At 47.3% G+C, this 13,547-nt stretch overlaps 1 protein-coding gene across 4 annotated transcripts in view; it reads left to right on the top strand.

Moving 5' to 3' along the window:
• Positions 1 to 8,954: 8,954 nt before the first annotated feature.
• Positions 8,955 to 13,547, top strand: part of KATNAL1 (katanin catalytic subunit A1 like 1) — a 114,715-nt gene continuing 110,122 nt past the window's right edge. Inside the window, exon 1 of one of the 4 annotated variants that reach the window (XM_079773958.1) lies at positions 8,955 to 9,389. The gene's annotated coding sequence lies outside the window, so the exon portion shown is untranslated. The other 3 variants (XM_079773961.1, XM_079773960.1, XM_079773959.1) reach the window with 3 other exon arrangements.

Below are 13,547 nucleotides of genomic sequence, written 5' to 3'. Positions count from 1 at the left end.
CATATGTTGTCAGTTTGGCTCAAATAAACTCTTATAAACATTCTCTACATTGACACTGCCATACATTACTTTACCAGAACTATGGGCACACACTCTGCATTTAACTTTCTATTGCTTTGTGTTCTAAGTTGCTTTACCTTGCTCTACCTTACCCTATCCCATTTTAAATATTAAACAGCTGGGTGGGATCCATCAAATTGATTTCATAACCCACTAAATGTCACTCTAGAACATTTTCAAGGATAGTGGTGACTTTAAGTATTGGAATTCAGTGTCATTTACCTCTAAACCTCCTTCCATACCAAAAACGACTTAAAGGAATTGCCTCCCAAGGTACCCATCCACTGAATACATATGGGGGCTCACACTCTTCCACAGGCTTCAAAATATTTCTATTAAGAGGCTGCAACAGCATGGATGGAACTGGAGAGCATTATGCTAAGCAAAATAAGCCAGTCAGAGAAAGATAAATATCACATGATCTCACTCATTTGTATAATATAATGAACAACATAAACTGATGAACAAAAACAGATCCAGAGACAGAGAAGCATCGATCAGACCGTCAAACCTCAGAGGGAAGGTAGGGGAGGGAGGGGTAAGGGGGAGAGATCAACCAAAGGACTTGTATGCATGCATATAAGCCTAACCAATGGACACAGACACCAGGGGGATGAGGGCATGAGTGGGGGGGTGGGGTGGGAGGCAATGAGGGGATAAGGACACATATGTAATACCTTAATCAATAAAGAAACAAACAAAAAAAGAGGCTGCAAATATCCTGTATTGCACCAGAAGGGGACAGCTCCCAGAGACGGGGCCTTCCTTCCCCCGGCTGCCGGCCGGAGCCTTCCTTTGTTCCGCGCCGCTCCCTTGTGATCAGCGCACATCATAGCGAGTGGTCGAACTCCCGAGGGGACAATTTGCATATTAGCCTTTTATTATATAGGATTATAAAGATGTTTTGGGGGATACCCAGAAATCTACATCAGAGGAGCTTGAAATCCAGTGAGAAGACAAAAGCCAATGAGTAAACAACACATGAACTTACACTAAGCAGGATGGTTAGTTGTTGAGTGGGTCACATCAGCAGGAAACACTGGGTACTGAGCAGGGTGATATGGTTGTGAGCAAGAACAATCTGGAAGTTTTCATGTAAAGGCCTGGATTAGTCCTTGCAGAATAGGTAGGATTTAGCGTAGATGGTGCATTCCCAGTGAAGAGAATACCCAGAGCAGTAGAACAAGTAAGGAGCACATGGGATGCTCAGTGCAGTCCTGAAACTTGGGCATCAGAACTAGCAAGGAAAATCTGAGCACCAACCGGAGCTGAGATATGGAATCTTGGATATGGAGAGAGTGTATAGACAGAACATAGGGAACTAGTCCCACATTTAAGGAGCAGGTTGAAGAGCTGGTGAATAACACAATGAAATACGCTTTGACAAAGACCAAAGTCATGGAACATTAAGGAGGGCGGTCAGCAAAGTAGAATGCTACAGAGGCCCACACAACTGAGCAGTGAGGAAAATCTCTGGCTTTGAACCAAATGTGCTGTCTCTTTACCAAGGGTGGCTCTTGACCATATTGCCTATCTGTGTGGATCAATCTGTTATCACTTTCAGCTCCATCTTTTGGGTTTGCACATTGTGTTTAACTATCATATGAAGTAGTCCAAAGTATCCAGTGATAACAATAAAGTTCATAGTCAGTCCTCATTATTTTCCATATGTCCAGAGCCATGTGAGGTTTTTAAGGTCTTCCTTCCATGACTGCCCTCCTTCTGCTCACTGCAAAGCAGCTATTTCCTTTCACTGCTGTCATCCATTCTCCTTAAGTGGCTTGTCCAGCTGAACTGATTCTTTGGGATCCCAATTTCAAAACACAAGGAGGGTGATGTGTTGGGACCTTGCATTGGGAGATTGCACTGTAACCATGGCCAGCTGCCTTGCAAATGCAAGTGACTGGTCACAAGGGAAACCAGATGAGGGATGGATAGATCAGGTGAACCAATCACCTCAACTACAAAACATGTGTTCAGCTGATAGCAGATTAGTATCATCTCCAGGAGTAGAAGAATCTATTGAAATGCTCATTATATATGCACAGCTGTGACCAAAGTGTTAGAGGTGACAGGTCTGGGTGTTGCTTCTGTAAGGATGTCATCATTGCTTAATACTCAGATTTTGTTCTGGATTTTATTACTTGAACTAGAAGCCCGGTGCACGAAATTCGTGCACAGCGGGGGGTTGTCCCTCAGCCCAGCCTGTACCCTCTCCAATCTGGGACTCCTGGAGGGATGTCCGACTGCCCGTTTAGGCCCGATCCTGGTGGGATCGGGCCTAAACGGGCAGTCGGACATCCCTCTCACAATCCAGGACTGCTGGCTCCCAACTGCTTGCCTGCCTGCCTTCCTGATTGCCCCTAACCGCTTCTGCCTGCCAGCCTGATCACCCCCTAACCACTCCGCTGCCATCCTGGTTGATGCTTAACTGCTCCCCTGCCAGCCTGTTTGCCCCCAACTTCCCTCCTCTGCCAGCCTGGTCACCCCTAACTGCCCTCTCCTGCAGGGTTGATCACCTCCAACTGCCCTCCCTTGCAGGCCTGGTCCCTCACAACTGCCCTCTCCTGCTGGCCATCTTGTAGTGGCCATCTTGTGTCCACATGGGGGCAGGATCTTTGACCACATGGGGGCAGCTATATTGTGTGTTGCAGTGATGATCAATCTGTATATCACTCTTTTATTAGATAGGATAGAGGCCTGGTGTACAGGTGGGGGCCAGCTGGTTTGCCCTGAAGGGTGTCACAGATAAGGGTGGGGGTTCCCTTGGGGTGTGGGGCGGCCTGAGCGAGGGGCCTGTGGTGGTTTGCAGGCCGGCCACGCCCCCTGGCAACCCAAGGGGAGGCCCTGGTATCTGGAATTTATTTTTCTTCTACAATTGAAACTTTGTAGCCTGGGGCGGAACCAAGCCTGCTGCTCCCTCCGGGGTGGCAGTCATTTCTGTGGCAGTTAATTCACCTTCTACAATTGAAACTTTGTAGCCTTAAGCAGGTGAGCCCGGCCAGGGTGTGCAGAAAGCTTTGCTTCCCCTGTTGCCGGTGGCAACCCTGGCCTGCTCTCTCAAGCTCCATTCTGCCGCCATTTGTTTGAATTTGTTTACCTTCTATAATTGAAACTTTGTAGCTTGAGTGGAGGCTTAGGCCTGCAATGGCTATGGAAAGCTTGGCTTCCTCTGTTACCTGGGAAACCTTGCTCTCTGTGGCTGTAGCCATCTTGAATTGGGGTTAATTTGCATACTCACCCTGATTGGCTGGTGGGCGTGGCTTGGCTGGTGGGTGTGGCTTATGTAGCGGAGTGATGGTTAATTTGCATATTACCATTTTATTAGAGAGGATGTTGCCATTTCTTCTGCACAATATAAGCTATGATCATGTAGACTTTGGTTTCTTTTCTTTCTCTTAGACATCAGATTCCAGCTAGTATCAACTGCTTCCTCATTTATACTGAATATGTAGGTGGCTGCTTAATATTTATTTATTTATATATATTTTTTAAAGAGAGAGAGAAAGGAAGGAAGAGCAACATTGATGTGAAAAGTAGAACATTGCTCGGCTGCCTCCTACATGCAGTTCATCAGGGATCAGGCTCCAACCCCGGCATGTGCCCTGACCTGGAGTCCAACCATGACCTCCTGGTTCATGGGTCACACTCAATCACTGAGCCACACTGGCTGGGCTGCTTAATATTTATTACCTATTCTGTGGGATGAATCAGATAGAATATGCATATATATACTGGCCTGAGGAATATTATTTTAATACCTGGCATTAGAGTTCCTGGTAAAGCAGGTTTTCTTTGTACAGAAAAACACTTTGATAAACAGTTTAGGAATGGGAGGCCCTGAAGCTAGGATTAGGAGATAGAGATAACTAAAAGTACTGTATAAAGAAAGGGAGGAAGATGGGACCAGAAAGATGGTGGACAGTGGGAAGTTCCAGTTTATATTGAAACTAGAGGCCCGGTGCATTTGTGCACTGCTGGGGTCCCTTGGCCTGGCCTGCAGGGATTGGGCTGAAACTGGCTCTCCGACATCCCTGCGAGAGGGTGCAGGCCAGGCTGAGGGACCCCACTGGTGCACGATCGGGGCCGAGGAGGGATTGCAGGAGGGCTCCAGGGCATGTCCGGCCCCATCTTGCCCAGTTCCAATCGGCCAAACCCCAGCAGCAAGCTAACCTACTGGTCAGTGCATCTGCCTCCTTGTGGTCAGTGCACATCATAGCAACTGGTCAAATGGTAGAACAGTCAGACACTTAGCATATTAGGCTTTTATTATATAGGAAAGGATGGGGCCAATGGATACCAATGCCATTAGGATACAGAAGAACTTTAAGAGCGGGAATTATAATTTTAGGTTATTTGTGTCCTTCATTTAAAACCTCAGTTGCTCCACACCTTCAGAAGAGTCTGCTATAAAAAAAAACAAAACACACACACAAAGAAAAGGGTTTGATTTCCGAATTGTGTGTCAGCAGGAGAGAAGAATTGCAGGAGGTAAGATGTGAGGGAGTCTACCTGTTCAGAGAAAGCATAACTTGGAGCCTAAGAACGTTAAGCCCCAGGGGATGTGTGATCTTGGAGATCACACAGGAGGTGAAAAAGAGACTTGAATCAATCTCAAGGAAACCTCTGTGGACAAGGTGACCTTGACTGCAATGGGATGACATACACATTAGCTTGCTATTTCCAATCATACTTTCTCAAGAGACATTTATTACTAGAAAATGACAGGGTCAGTAACCCTACCTCCCTTACCCATTTATTAAATCTCAGGCCTCATTTTTCTTAAAATCTGGAAATTAGACCTAAGCTATCTCTATGGTTTTTATGAGAGTCTACAGATCTAATAATAATCTTGGAGATACAATACAAAGAACAGATTGGTGGTTGCTAGAGGTGGGAATAGAGGGTGGTTGAAATGGGTGAAGGGGGTCAAAAGTACAAATTTCAAGTTATAAGGTAAATAAATCCTAGGGATGTAAGTACAGCATGGTGACCATAGTTAATATTATCCTATCTAATAAAGAGGGAATATGCTAATTGATCATCACACCCTCACAAAGATGGCGGTGCCCACAGCCACAAGATGGCAGTGCCCAGTCCCTTCAGCCCCACCGGGGCGCCTGCCTCCAGAGTCCCCCAGTCCCCTAAGCTCCCCAGCCACCCAGGGCTGGCCCAAGGCGCAGGTAAGCCTCAGATGGCGGCTGCCCAGCCACCCAGGGCTGGCCCAAGGAACTATAAAGGACTGAACAAGCAGGCTACGTGGGGCGACCAGGCTAGCAGGGGGGTTAGTGAGGGATGACCAAACGACTGAATAGCAGGCTGTGTGGGGTGACCAGGCTGGCAGGGGCGGGCGAGGGCCGTAAGGGGCGACCAGGCTGGTGGGGGGGGCAGTTGGGGGGAACCAGGCCACCAGGGAGGGCTGTTGGGGGCAACCAGGCTGGCAGGGGGGCAGTTGGGGGCAACCAGGCCAGCAAGGGGGGCAGTAAGAGGTGACCAGGCCAGAGGAGGGGCAGTTGGGGATGATTAGGCTGGCAGGAGGGGTAGTGAGGGGTGACTAGGCCAGCAGGGGGGGCAGTTGGGGGCAACCAGGCTGGCAGGGGGGCAGTTAGGGGCGACCAGACTGGCAGAGGGGGGTTGTTGGGGGCGACCAGGCCATAGGGGGGGGCAGTTGGGGGTGATCAGGCCGGCATGCATAGGCAGTGAGGGGCAATTAGGCCGGCGGGGCGGGGGGGCAGTTAGGGGCAACCAGGCAGGCAGGTAGGTGAGTGATTAGGAGCCAGCGGTCCAGGATTGTGAGTTGGACATCCCCCGAGGCGTCCCGGATTGGAGAGGTTGCAGGCTGGGCTGAGGGCCCCCCCGCATGAATTTCGTGCACCAGGCCTCTAGTCTATATATATATTTCAAATGCTAATATGCTAAGTGTCAGTCCGACTGGTAGCTATGATGCGCACTGACCACCAGGGGGCAGATGCTCAATGCAGAAGCTGCCAAGCTGCAGTGACTTGTCAGCGGCAGTTCTTGGGCGATGCACCAGGAAACCAGAGAGGAGGGAGCCAATTCTTCTTGGGGCCCCACAATTCCACCTTCGGCCGTGGGTTATGTTGTTGCTGGGGCACTGCCAACCCCGAATCTGGTTTACTGCACACTTGCGTTTGCAGTCCATACCCTGTATGACAGCAACTTTGCAGAGTGCCCTCTGGCATTCCGGGACCCCTCGGGGGATGTCAGAGAGCCAGTTTCAGCCAGAGGGACACTGCTCACTCCGCAGACGCCATTTGAGCCACAGCAGCGCCACCCCAGGTGCAGCCGGCCAGGGAGGGACCAAAGGAGGTTGGCTCCAGGGCATTTCAGGCCCGTCTCACCCAGTCCCACCCTGCTGGCCACCTTCTAATTAATTTCCTTTCAATGTGCACGAATCCATGCACTGAGTCACTAGTATTGCATATTTGAAAGTTGCTGAGAGTAGAGCTTTTAAAAAAATCAACTAATATTTTTGTTTTTTATGTAAATTTACATAAATGTACACATCTTACCATATGATGAGTTTTGACAAATGCATATACCTCTGTAACCCAAACTCTAAGTGAGTTAGAGAGCTTTTCCAAAACTACAGAAAATTCCCTCTTAAGTCAAATCCACCCTGGTCTCCAGGTTACCCCTTTCTGACTCTTACCATGATGGATTAAATAACTAATAATTAAAAGTTATTGTTAAATCCAGGCTTTGTTTCATAATGCTTCATCGGCATCAATGCTTTTATTTCTTACAAGCACTGGGAGATGGATATTATTGATTAAAAGGTGAGCATCAGCCCTGGTTGCTTATCAGCTACCTAGTGTAGCATCAGGATGGGAAGGAGAAAGTGGTAGAAGCTTGGGCTCCTAATTTCAGTTTGTACCACACTGCATTGTGGGGGTTCAGAACAAGTCACCCCAAAATGTGCCTCTGGTATACAGATTTTTTTGAGCTAAAGGTAACTTAGCCACCCGCTCAAGAAAAACTTCTGCTCCTCCCTTAACTATCTAGAACTTGAATTAGGGGCCTTGCCTATAATAAGAGATTATCTTATCACTTTTGACCTATCTATAGGGTAGGACAGTGGTCGGCAAACTCTTTAGTCAACAGAGCCAAATATCAATAGTACAACGATTGAAATTTCTTTTGAGAGCCAAATTTTTTAAACTTCAACTTCTTCTAACACTACTTCTTCAAAATAGACTCGCCCAGGCTGTGGTATTTTGTGGAAGAGCCACACTCAAGGGGCCAAAGAGCCGCATGTGGCTCGCCAGCTACAGTTTGCCGACCACAGGGGTAGGACAAACTTTTATTTACTGAACATATGCTTTTCTTATCCTCTTGCAATGACCCTTTGAAACTAGCTCAGGATGTCTTATACATCCATTTTCCCCTTTCTGTCTCTGAACCTCTCCAGCAGGTGAGGTCACTGATTCTCAGGTATTAAATTTGGTCACTTTCTCTTGCTAATCTTCTCAAGTCTTATTAGACCAGTGGAAAGCACCTTGAGGGTAAAGTTTGTTCCTCCTCCACAGCATCTCTGAGATGGTATGGGGAATCAACAAACAGATCAAAATGCAAGGGAAGCCCGGCAGGTGTGGCTCAGCATCGATCCATACATAAAGAGGGCACTTGTGTTAACGGAAAACCATTCAAACCTGTAAAGAATTTTTGTGAGTTTATTTGAGCCAAACTGTCGACAATTGCTGGGAAGAAAGAAGTATCTCAATGGATAGGGATAATGCTCCAGAGAATGGCGGTTTTTTCATCTATTTTTATACAATGTAATCAAAGGAGGGGACTTAGGTGGGTTACATGAAATCCATTGGTGATAGAGAGGTGGGAGAAAGAAAAAAAAAAGGGGGGGGAGAGGGGAACATCTGGGATTGGCTAAAAAGTAAAATGATAGACACATACTTAGGTGGGTGCAGGATAGTTAACAGTCAACAATTAACATGATAACAATAACAATGAAGGAATTTGTGGTATCTGTCCTGGTGCCCAAGCACATTAGATTGTGCCCCAAGGGGTGCTGAAAAATGAAAGTTACAAGTTAACCAGACATTTCAAAGATATGTTATCATAGATGCAAAAAGACAGATAGGCGAAGCAGTTAAGGTAAAGGTTGACCTTGTCAGTGAAGACACTGGCCTAGGACGTAACTACCCACCATAACTGCTTTTAGTTGAAGTTTATTTATTTTTTTTATTTAAAAATATATTTTTGTTGATTTCAGAGAGGAAGGGAGAGATTAGAGAGAATCACTGATTGGCTGCCTCCTGCACCCCCCACTGGGGATCAAGCCCAAAACCTGGGCATGTGCCCTTGACAGGAATCGACCCCCCAGGAACCTTCAGTCCACAGGCCGGAGCTCTACCTACTGAGCCAAACCACCAGAGCCTATTTCAGACTATCCTTTGTGGTTACTTTAGGTCTTTTTTTTTTTTTTTTTTTTTTTTTTTTTTGCAAGACCTCCACGCAGCTTGTCAGGTTAGCACCTGGCCCCTTTGGTCCACACCTGTGTGATTCCCCCTCAGGGCACACACCTGGGTTGCTGCTGGATCCCCAGTAGGGGCCATGCAGGAGGCAGCCAATTGAAATTTCTCTCTTATCGATGTTTCTATCTCTCTCTCCCTTCTTCTCTCTCTAAAATCAATAACATATTTTTTAAAAATGCAAAGGAAACGCATGCTACTTGCAAGTTCTCAAAACTCCCGAATCAGCCTAAAAGCCGTATGCATTACATCTTACTAAGAGTCCCTTCTCTCCCACTGCTCAGAAAATGGCAGGAAGGAGGTGTGAAAGGTTGCAAGTGTGATTTCATTGGTGAGAGCCCACACCGAGGTGGCTCAGACTGCAAAGCGGCAGAAGGGACCAGCCCTCCGGGATGCCCTCCTCTGATGACACAGGTGTCCTCTTAGAACCCAGCCGCATGCACCAGCTCAGCCTCGGAACAGGGCACGCTGCCACCGGGATGGCTGCTGGCAGGGCTCGTCACGCAGCCCTAGAGCGCAGTTAGTCACCCGTCCTGCTCAATGTCACCGTCTCCCTCTCTCAAACACGCCCCTTCGCACCTCGTTTCCCCCGCAGGCGGCGGAATTCCCAGGCTCCTCCCGGTGCTGACTCCGAGAACTCCCTCGCTGACACCACCACGCAGCCCGCGCTGTCATGGCAACCGTACGCCGCGCCACCGCCTCTTCACGCACGTCGTGAACTAACGGATTCCACAGCGGCGGAGCGGTGGCCAGGGCTCCACCCCCACCCCACCTGACCTGGACCGCAAAACCAACATTCGGCCGGCCTCCGGCACCGGGGTAATGAGTCCAAGAGAAACCAGCGTGAGCGGGAGAGCAGGCAGTGGGGCGCCCAGGGTGACAGCCACACTCGGTCCCCTGTCGCTGGCCCTCCAGCGCCGGCCTTCGCGCCGGGAGCGGGAGAGGCGCGGGTCATTGTGGGGATTGTAGTTCAGTGGCTTCTCTGGCTCATGGTCTTGGATGGGCGGCCTGGACGGGTGACTACAAAGCCCAGCGGCCCTGACGGCTGGGAGAGACCGATAAACCTTAAGCGGACCGCGGGAGTGAATAATCTCTTTGTGGTGAGGGGTTCTTGGGTGGTCGCGGAACGTGACTGATTCTGTGAGCTAGGAAAGGGAAGTGGAGGTGAGACTTGACTTTCCGCCCGGCCGTGGGGCCCGCCCTGGTTGCCGGGCTCGGCCCTCCCCGGCGGGGCCAGCGCCTTGCGTTGTCTCGGGGAGGATCCGCCAGCCACCCCGCTGCGGGGCCGCGGGCCTGCGGAGCCTCTGACCCCCCAGGTTGCTGCCTCTCGGTGCAGAACCTTATGTATGGCACACGTTTGATGTGAGACCCGAGGAGCTCAATTTTATCAGGCTCTCCTTCCCCTGATACGTTTATTTCTACATTTTTAGTTATGTTTATTCTGCAGTAGCCCAGAGGTGTTTGCATATTAAACCCATTGATTACTAATTCATTGGCGTTTAAAGGTTAAGTGTAGACGTGGTAAAAGATACCTTGCTATTATATCGTAGTACCTGGAGTTTTTACCGTTTTGCATTTTTGCATTTTACTTCCTGAGGGTCATGATTGCAAAATGAGTTATCCTCCTCCCCCAGCTTGAACAGTGCCTACACAAATTTTGATTCAATTTTGAAGATTAGGTCAACTCTAAAAATCGAAGACTTTTTCTTTTTAGCAGTGATTAGTAATATATATATTTTTTATTAGTTGTTTTTTAGAATTTCTCAGGAGCATGTTTTCAGGATGAAAAATGCCGTATTCTATTACTACTATTATTAATCAGTGCTCTGGAGTACACCTTACTCCCCAGAGTTAGCTTAGGTTTTGGTGGTAAGGAAGCTGACACAGATTTAGGCAACCTGCCTTGACGACCCTTAGGATTTTTTTCTTTAATAGATAACCATCCTAGAAATTGTGTATTTTATATAGGGTGTTGGAAAATTGTTGGTAGTATGGTGTGCTTTTGTGTGTGTGTGTTTAAACAATAAAACAATTCAAGGCCAGTATCAAATTCCTTTTGTCAATTAAAATGAAGCTAGCCTCTGTAAATTTTACTTAAAGTAGCAATTTTGTACAAGGTGATGGAAAGTAGGTTTGGTAAGACCATTAGAAAAAAATTAAAGCCTTCTGTTATATAGTACTAGAGGCTCAGTGCATGAATTCGTGCACGGGTGGGGTCTGGCCAGCCCCGCCCCAATCGGGGTGGATTGGGGTGGGCCTGTTGGAAGGAGGGTACCATTAGGGCCAGGCCGGCTGGGGGGAGGGGCCATGGGTGATTGGCTGGTGGGCCCTGCCCCCGATTGGGGTGGGGGGCGCCGATTGGGGGTAGAACTGGCTGGGGGAGGGTCTGTGGGCTAATGGGGTGGTGGGGGCTGATCAGGAGTGGGTCCGGTGGGGGGGAGGGGCTGCGGGCCAATTGGGGTGTTGGGGGCCCACCGGGGTGGTGGGGCCAGCCAGGGGGAGGGGCTGCAGGAGTTTGGCCGGCCGGTCCCACCCCCTATTGGGGTAGGGGGGCGATCAGAGGTGGGGTTGGCTAGGGGGAGGGGCAGTGGAAGGTTGGCTGCTGGCCCCACCCCCTGATGGGCCAGTTCACTGGCTGCAGTGGGCGTCATAGTGACCAGTCATTCCGGTTGTTCCGGCATTCCGGTTGCTGTCTTTTTATATATATACATATGTATATATAGATAGATAGATAGATAGATAGATAGATAGATAGGGATTTGAAGTATTTTATTTATTCATTCAGGATTTATTAAGAATGTATTATGTGCTAGGCATTATGCCAGGTGGTGGGAATATAGAGATGATAGAAGATGGTGGGTGTCCTGCATGGGGAAGAGTCATGTCATCACAATACCAGTAGTGGGCTGGAGATGGGTACAAGTTGCTATAGGAGCCCAGAGTAGGAATTAATAGTAATATAACACTAACATGTATTGAATACTTACTCTTTAGCCCCTTATAGAATCCTCACAATTTTGTGAAGTAACAACTGTCATTTAGAAATGAGAAAACAGACTTGGAGATCTTGGCCAAAGTCGTAGCTGATAAGGTGTGAACCTGGGATTTCAATCCACATGTGTCTAACTCATCTGAGTCAGGATCTCATTCAATAGTGCCATTCTCTGTACTCTTTTATAGAAAGATCTTGACTCTGTCTAAGGAGATCAGGGTAAGTCTCCAGAATGATGTGACATTTGACTTTACTAAGAACGTTTAGTAAACTTTTTCACTGGAGAGAGGATGAGGAAAGTCATTCTAGGTAAATGGAACAACATGCTTTTTGGATATATTTCAGTGCTTTGTATTTGGGGGAAAACTAGGCCATTCTGATGACTGAATCCCAGAATACATGCAGAGTGGGTGAGGCCAGATCTAAAAGTGCTCGAGTACCATGATAAAGAGTTTAGAATTTTTCTCCAACCTGGAGTGACCATTGAAGAATTTCAAGTGGAGTAGTGTTATTGGATTTGTGTTTTAGAAAGAAAAACTCCAGCTTCATTGTGGAGAATGAACCTTGGAGAGGATAGATTTAGAGTGGTGGTAAGGAAACCAATTTTAGAACAACAATAACAACAACATCCAGTAGAGAAATGAAGAGAATCTGAACTAAGCAGTTGGAATTATAAAAAGAGATGGATTGTAGAAATATCTATCTTCTTACATATATAAAAGCCTAACATGCAAATTATCCCCTTGGGAGTTCGGGAGACCGGGAGTTCAGTTGCTCGCTGTGACGTGTGCTGACTACCATGGGGTGGCGTGGAATGAAGGAAGGCCCTGGCCAGTAGCTGGCAGCCGGGGAAGGGAGGCCCCGGGGGGCAGCCGGAAGGCCCCGATTGGCCCTGATTGCTGGCCAGGCCTAGGGACCCTACCCGTGCACAAATTTTGTGCACTAGGCCTCTAGTTTAAGAGAGAAAATTGATCTGACTTAAGAGTCTGGGTGTTGGGGCTAGAAAAATTTGGAACTGTAAGACAACTGATTCCTAGTTTCCTGGCTAGAATGACTGACAGGATCATGAAACCATTGGTTGAGGTGAGAAGGAGCAGGCTTTTGTGGAGGTGAAAGATGAAGATAAATCAGTTCAGTTTTGACTGTTTAAGGTTCCTGTGGGGTATTCAGGTAAGGATGCATTTGGATCTGGAGTTCAGGAGAGAGCTCAGGGCTAGAGGTCGAGCTTTACATGCTCATAGTGAAGTTATAGAAGGGAATGGACCAGTTCACAGAGGAGGAATGTGTAGAAACGAAGAAGGGAGAAGTTTGAATATGGAACTTTTGCAAAGCAGCAGCATTTACGGTGTGTGTTGGGCATTTTTGAGAGGAAGTGGGAGTAAAGCTGACACAGTATACTGAGGTTAGGAGGCAGAGGAAGAACCCTAGAGAGCAAGCATAACAAATGACAAAGGAGAAGGAAAGTAAGCACAGAGTGGGCCAGAGTATCAGGTGCCTCGGAGAGTGCAAGTAAGGTTAAAGATAGAAGTGTATCCAATGAATTTGGTGGCTTCAAATAATTTCTAAACTTTGCAATAATTAAGAAGAGGAATCTGAGCATAGGTTACTTGAAAAAAAAAGTTTAAAATTTTGCATAATAATATATATCAAAAGGAAAAGGAAATAAATGAGCTCCTACGAGTCCATCACCTATCTTGAAGAATGAACACATAATCAATTTTGTTTCATCTATAACTCCTGCCCCCCAACTGGATTATTTTATAGCTAAACTCAGATATCATATCCTTTTATCTGTAATTATTTAAATACATATCTTTAAAAGTTAAGGATTACTTAAAAATATGTAAGTATAATATCCTATTCAAAAAAATTGACAGTACTTCCTTAATATAAAATTATCAGTCACACTATTTATTTATTTGATTTTGAGAGTACATTTATTACAGCTGGGGACAGTGAAACAAGGAAGGGCTTAGGATAGAGGA

This window comes from Cnephaeus nilssonii (genome assembly GCF_951640355.1).
Source record: "Cnephaeus nilssonii genome assembly, chromosome: 6".
Taxonomy (NCBI): domain Eukaryota; kingdom Metazoa; phylum Chordata; class Mammalia; order Chiroptera; family Vespertilionidae; genus Cnephaeus; species Cnephaeus nilssonii.
This window is presented reverse-complemented; position numbering and strand designations above follow the sequence as displayed.